Here is a 7,469-nt window from a genome sequence, read left to right as displayed (position 1 = left end):
TTTTGCACAAAGCGATGGTAGTACGCACATAACCCGAGGAAGCACCTAAGTTCCTTCTGGCCTCGTGGCGGTTGAAAATTCGCGATGGCAACAGTTTTCTCGGGATCAGGAAGGACCCCTTCCTTGTTGACAACGTGACCTAAACATTTCAATTTTTTGTAGGCAAAGTGACATTTTTCTGCCTTTAATGTAAGGCCGGAGGACTTTATAACTTGCAGTGCCGCCTCGAGGCGGCGAATGTGCTCTGAAAAACTTGTGGCGAAGATGATAACATCGTCCAGGTATACAAGACAAATCTGCCATTTCAGGTCCCCGAGGACGCTGTCCATAAGCCTTTGAAAAGCCGCTGGCGCGGAGCAAAAGCAGAACGGCATAACCTGAAACTCGTTCAGCCCGTCTGGAGTGATAAATGCAGTCTTCTCGCGGTCCCTCTCGTCTACCTAGAGTTGCCATTACCCAGACTTGAGGTCCATGGAAGAGAAATACTTGGTGCTGCATAGGCAATCTAAGGCGTCATCGGTTCTGGGCAGGAGATAAACGTCCTTTTTTGTTACCTTGTTCAATCGTCGGTAGTCAACACAGAGCCCTAATGTGCCGTATTCTTGACAAGGACGACAGGTGCCGCCCAGGGGCTCTGAGATGGTCGAATAACGTTGTGATCAAGCATTTCCTTAACTTGAGTGGTAATTACGGCCCGTTCTTTAGACGAGACACAATAGGGTGACTATCGGGGAGGTTGTACTGTATAGTCCGTAATAATTCGATGTTTTACAATGTGTGTGCGACCGACGCGCGGCAGCGACGTGAACACAGTTCTGTAGCGATTGAGAAGGTTCTTCAGGATATAATGCTCCGTCTGCGGTAGTACCGGGTTGATTTCGTACTTTAGGTCAGCAACTTCCTCTCCCAGTCGAGAATCACAAGTTAAACTGTGCACGCACCTAGTTTCAGCGATGACATCAATATAAGCGACCGTTGTTCCCTTATTGAGATACCGGTGTTCGTTAGTGAAATTGGTGAGAAGTATGTCGACTTTGCCATCTTACAGCAACAGCAACGCCGCGGTCGAGAAGCGAAAGCGGTTCCCTCTCGATGACACCTTCCACTCCCCGGAGGGTGTGCGCACCGACGGTCAGCATTACACTGGAGCGGGGAGGAACAGCCACGTGCTCGTCGAGAATGTGGAGTGGCGCTGGCAGGACACATTTAATTTCGAGGGCATTCTCCGTCGAAACGGAACGAATTGAGATTGCAGGTCGATGATGGCGCCGTTTTCCGTCAGGAAATCCATACCAAGTATAACGTCTCTGGAGCAATCCGCTAGCACAACAAACGTTGCCGGGAAGGATCGCTCATGAACTTTGACTAGAGCTGTGCACGTTCCGCTAGGCGTAATCAAGTGTCCTCAAGTGGTATGTATCTGAGGGCCGTCCCAAGCTGTCGTAATCTTCTTGAGTGCCGCGGCGAATGATCCACTGAGTAGGGAATAGTCCGCCCCAGTTTCCATCAAAGCGGCTACGGCGATTCCGTCGACTGAAAGGTCTAAATCGGCTGGCGGTGACGTCTCCCTGCGGTAATGTCGAGGTGTCTGGTCTCGGCTCCGGTGCGTCGAAGAGGTGCGGTGTCGTAGAGGAGTCGGGCAATGCAGTTGGTCGGGTTGTTGACTTGCCGTTAACTTGGGCGGCTCGGTAATTGTTGTCGTTGTCTCTGAGTTGTTCGGCGTCGGCGAAGTGGTTTGCGTCGTTGGAGGGTCTTGTACATTTCGTCGTCGAGCAGCCACACCTCCAGAGGATGCTGCGTCTAGTTTCCCAACGGGGATTTCTAGACTGTTCCCGAGGCTCGGAGGAATCGTAGCGGCGGGGCGAAGGTGATCGGTGGCGCTGAACTGAGTTTTGGTTTTAAAGGTAGTCGGCAATCTCCCTTGGGCGCTCTCCTGGCTGCGGACATCGAGCAACGAAGGGGAACCCGCGAAGACCCATCTCTTTGTAGGGGCAGCGATGCCAGACATGCTCAGCTTCGCCACAATGGCCGCCACAATGGCACAGCGGCCGGTAGTCCGCGGTTCGCCAGATGTCAGTTCGGTCACGCCTGGGTCGCTTGCGGAAAGTCGGCTGGGAGGGTGGCAGTGGCATTTGGGGAGCGACCGGCGCAGGCGCTTCGTAACGGTGTGTTGCAGGCGGCAGAAAACGGCTTGCGATGGCACCATAACTCATTGTAGGTGGTTGAGGAGGGCTTGCAAGAAGCGGCGCCGCACCCAAAACTTGTTGCACTTCTTCGCGAACAACATCGGGGACTGATGCAACTTGCGGCTGCGCCGGCGTAGGCAAGAGATTCGCCAGTTCTTCGCGCGCAATGGCTCGAAATTTCACTCGCAGTGAGTCTCCTGATGACACGGTGAACCTATCAGCACATGTGGACAACATTGACACGGTCGTGCGTTTGTACTACAGTTCCCGCATGTCAAGCGCTCTCTCTATGGAAGTAGCTTCCGTAACAAAAACATCTACGGGCACTGGCGGACTGCGAACGAGGCCAGCGAAGAGCTGTTCTTTCACACCTCTCATCAATAATCGCACTTTCCGCTCTTCCGACATGTTTTGATCTGAGCGGCAGAACAAGAGCTTCATTTCCTTCGCGTACAACATGGAGCTTTTGTTCTGATGCTGGATGCGAGTCTGAAGTAGAAGATCGGCCTTTTCTTTACGAAATATGCTTATAAATGCCTGAAGAAATTCTGCTTTGAACGTGTCCCATGTTTGCAGGCGAAATTCACGATTGACGTACCAGGTCCTCGCCGAGTCTTCCAGGGCAAAGAAGACATGGCGCATCTTCGCGTTCGCGTCCCAGACATTAAAGGTGGCCACCCGGTCGAACTGGTCCAGCCAGGGCTCGGCATCTTCATGGGATAGACCATGAAAGCGAGGGGGGTCTCGCTGGTGAAGCAGGACATCGGCAGGAATCTCTTATGTGCTCATAGTGATAGTCTCTGTACTTGTACACCGTACATCAGGAAGCGGACCGAATTCGGGAGATAGGCCACGTAGTCGCCGGTTGCACTGATGAACAGGCGTTTCTACCCTGCAAGTTCTTCCTTGGCTGCAAACGCGGCTTGAAAGTGGCGTCCGTTAAATGAAAGATCTGCCCAGCACTTCTCCACACAGATGTCATACTGCAAAAAGGCATGTGAAGGCCGCAGAGCCGGTAACACAGAGAGCGCGGTGTTGGTGAAGTCCAGAGACGAACGGTGCGAGCGCTAAACGGGAGCTTCGTCGTCTTCTGCTTCTATTCCTTGTCTTCTTCACAATGGCAGCAATGTCATCATCCAACATCAAAATTGGCTGGTTACAAGACCTTCTCTGGCTTATCAAAAGCTTGCTGCCGTTTTAACTCATTTTAATAAAAGCTCCGTAGGTGCGTGCAAAACCATGCACAACAGGTGCCCGAACCCATTCATTTGGAGATTATATATTAATGCAGTGTTTTCGTTACTTTTTCAACGGTAGCACGAGTGTGTTGACGAGATACACAATTAACATATTGCTCAACAAATCCAAGGAAGATAACTCCAACCTCTCAAAATTTCATAAGACTTGAACCCACAACATTTCCTTTAACTCTAACTAAAGGCTTTATCTGGGGTTCAAATCCACCCTAACTTAGGGCTGGAGTGAGTGAGTCTAATTTATTGTCTGACAGAAAAGGCTCTTTTCTTCCCCAGGTCCTCCCCTCTAGAGGAGAGGCGCCTTGGGGCAGGTGAGAATCCGCTTCTGATGTTGGCCAAAATTCCCTGGATCTCGGCGGTCTCTTTAGCCAGTCGAACCGCTAGTAGCTGGTGTTCCGGGGTTATATTTTCCAGCAAAGCCTCTTAGGCTTCTCCACTACCAATTTTGTTTGCCCTGCCTGTGGAATACAAACACTCTCATATTATATGGTCCAGTGTGCCCCTCTGCAGCAAATCCTGCAGCCCTAATCTTCAAAATCTGGGAATATGTATTTATTTAACACCGGATTTGGATAAACATCTCCTTGCAGGCATCATATTACGACATATTACATATTACGACATTACACGCCCTTCTCTGTTGTAGCCTTCTCCAGGTTGCTCATTCCGACCTGCTCGGCAGTAGAGATCTCGAGCCAGGTTGTGAGCAGCCTCGTTGCCACTGTTACGACCGTGCATCATCCGCACTTGCGCGCTCTATTGTTCGCCTGTGGGCATGGATAAGTGCTGTGGATATGTGCTGTTGGTACAAGGGCAATAAGTGAGCCTGTTTCCAGGAATCCTTTTGTGTAAGCCTGTTTTGCTTTGTGGACACCTTGCAAATGCCAAATTGACCCTGTCAAGAGAACGTCTAGAAAAACACAAAGAAATGTCCCCCTGCGGGAAATAGCCGGAAGTGCTTTCGTTCAATTGTTCACCCTTCCCGTCGAGAAGCGCTATGGTCAAGTAAGGAATGCCTACTATCCAAAGGAGACGACAGAGTGACACGTCCGCTGACGTACAGGACAAGAAAGGAGCAAGGTGATTACGGCCATTAGAGGATTTCCTGGGAATGCAGGAAAGATTTGCAATTGTTGGAAAGGGACAATTCTGGGAGCCGTATGCGGCGCGCACGTGCACTTGGGTTTCTGAGAAGTAAATCCACTTGCCGGAACCAGCCTATCGATTCTTGGCTGAAGAATAGAAATGTACCTCCTCGCCGTTCCCAAGCTTTTCCCGCCAAAAAGTGACCAGGCCCAACGAAACAATGCCGGGCCAGTCAGTGCTTCAGACCATCAGTGCAGTGATGTGTTCGATTGGATGCCGATATCTGAGGGGCGTGCCCTGGATTTGGTTGGTCAGCATCTTCAGAGAGTGGCTGGACATAGGGGGTTTTAAGGACGCTGCAGAGCACGAAATGTCGCTCTGAGCCCTGGGTAAACGGCTCATCTAGTCGCTTCTCGCTATGAACTCTTAACGCTTGCCATTTTGCTGATGTACCCTTCCTTTTCTTGTAAATAATCTTGTAAATAAGTTTTCTCAAAGTGCCATTAAACCTGCTTGTACATATTTTCCCAACTTCGAAGATTCAATCCTTCTTCAACCCCGTGTCTCTGCACGCTACCAAGTGAAGGCCGGGTCGACTTAGTCCCAGCGTCACGACAACTAGCCTCCTCCCCCGCCAGAAGAGTCTCGGAGGGCAGCAGTCGCAGCTGCTGCATGAAGAGACGACTTAATGGCCTGCACATGAACGCTTGAAGCTCGCTGTTGCTTGTCGCGTTGTCTTGATTGTCGTAGGCCAAATTGCTCGAGCTGTCTGAAACTCAACCACATGTCGAAGCAATTAAGCACTCAGCTCCCGTCTGAAGAGACCAGGTTAAAAGAAAACTGCCATTGTTGTTCGAGAAAAGCCCACTCTCAAGACGTTCAGGACCCACGTATTCCTAGAAAACCAAACGTGCTGCTTTACATAGTCACACATATACAAGCGCACGAAAAAAAAAACCTGATTATCAATTTGGATACATGGTTAGGAACATCTCGGACCGCTTAGAAAGAGCGGCTAAGCGCGTCCGCATTCCCATTTAACTTCCCCTTTTTGTATCTTATTTCAAAATTGTACTGCTGTAAAATCAAGCTCCACCTAAGAAGGCGACTGTTCTTCGATGTCGCAGTTTGCAGCCAAGCCAGGGGACAATGGTCCGTCTCTACGGTGAATTTGGCCCCTCCAAGATAGCACGGCAATTTTTGAAAGGCCCATACAATGCAAGCGCACTCTTTCTCTGACGCGCAATAAGCCCTCTCTCTAGAACTCAGTTTTCTGCTCAGGTAGAGCACAGGGTGCTCATTACCGTCGTCATCTCTCTGGCAGAGAACATCACCTAGCCCTCGATCACTTGCATCACACTGGACCGTGAATTCTCGGTCATAGTCTGGAGCTCGCAATACCGGACGGCTAATCAGCACAGCCTTCAGGTTTACGAAGGAGGCTTCCTTTTGTTCGTCCCAGACTACATTTGTCGGTTCTGTCTTGCGGAGAGCGTCGGTCAGAGGGCTAGCCAAAGCTGAACAGTTAGGGATGTAGTGATTGTAGTACCCAGTCAGACCCAGGAATGCTCGAATTGCCGTCTTCGTGTTCGGCCGCGGGTAGTCTGCCATCGCAGAAATCTTAATCTCGCTGGGTTTCCTAAAACCTTGACCTACATTGTGACCCAAGTAGTCCACGGTCGCTCTTGCCAGGCAACATTTCTCGGCCTTTACGGTTAGTCCAGCTTGACGCAAAAGGCTCAGTACAGCTCTTAGATGTACCATATGGTCCGCCCATGAGTCGGAAAAAACCGCAATGTCGTCTAAATAAGGCACCGCGAATGTTTCACACCCCTTTAAAACCCTATCCATGAGTCGGGAAAAACAAAATGGAGCATTTTTGAGCCCGAAACTCATCATTTTTGGCTGGTAGCTGCCCGTCGGAGTGACGAAAGTCGCGTATCTGCTGGCGCGTTTAGTGAGCGGTACTTGCCAGTATCCTCGAGTAAGGTCCAGCGTAGTCACATATGCCGCTCTACTGACCTGTTCTACTCTCTCCTCAATATTCGGAATAGGATACACTTGATCCCTGGTGAGAGAATTTAGCTTTCGGTAATCTACCACAGGCCTAGCGTCTTTACCTGGAGCTTCTACTAAGATCATAGGCGAAGCATAATCGCTTTCCGAGGGTTTTATTACTCCCAATTCCAGCATGCGAGTTACTTCCCTATCCAGAATTTCTCTTTGCCTTGGAGAGAATCGGTAGCACCTTGATCGCACTGGCACGTCTGAAGTCAGCTCAATATCGTGCTCAGTCAAATCAGTCCTGCCTGGCCTGTCCACGAAGCAGGCCTCAAACTCTGTTATTATCTCGCCCAGATCGGTCAGCTGGGATTTCTTTAGTTCTCTATGCTCCGTCTTTTTGAGAAGCTCCTGAGCGTTGCTTCCTTTTCCGCTGAGGCAAATCAAGTTGTCCCCCATCTCCTCGGGAAGGTTTAACGTTAGATTTACCACGGCTTGCTCCATAGCTAAGTCCTCTCGCGTTCCACTTAAAAGTCTCGGGAGATTACTAGACACTGGCGGCAAGAGGTTACTCTCAAGAACGTCCTCATTCCACGTCTCATCAAGCTCACTTTCAAGTTGACTTATCTGAGATGCCTCGCTCTCAAAGTTTTCTGACCTGCTATCTTCCGCATCTACCACTGTTTTAACTGCCGTTTCCTCCGCTGTGAATTTTTCTGGAAGGAGCAGTGTAGCTAGTTTTCGCGCCTTTGAACGTGTTAAGGCCTGCACATCTCTGTCTCCGAAAGTCAGAAGGCAAGCCTTGATCTTCTCGTAGTTGTCCGCGTCCTCCTTGCTTAGCCGCGCGGCAACCTCCGCTGCCTCGCAGGGCAGAACCGTCAATAATCTCTGAGACCACGTGTCTCGCTGGAAGGACAGTTTTTCGCAAGTTCGCTCAAAG

The sequence above is a fragment of the Amblyomma maculatum genome, chromosome 2, assembly GCF_055883805.1.
Source record: "Amblyomma maculatum isolate TAMU_Amacu chromosome 2, ASM5588380v1, whole genome shotgun sequence".
In the NCBI taxonomy this organism is placed as follows: domain Eukaryota; kingdom Metazoa; phylum Arthropoda; class Arachnida; order Ixodida; family Ixodidae; genus Amblyomma; species Amblyomma maculatum.
This window is presented reverse-complemented; position numbering follows the sequence as displayed.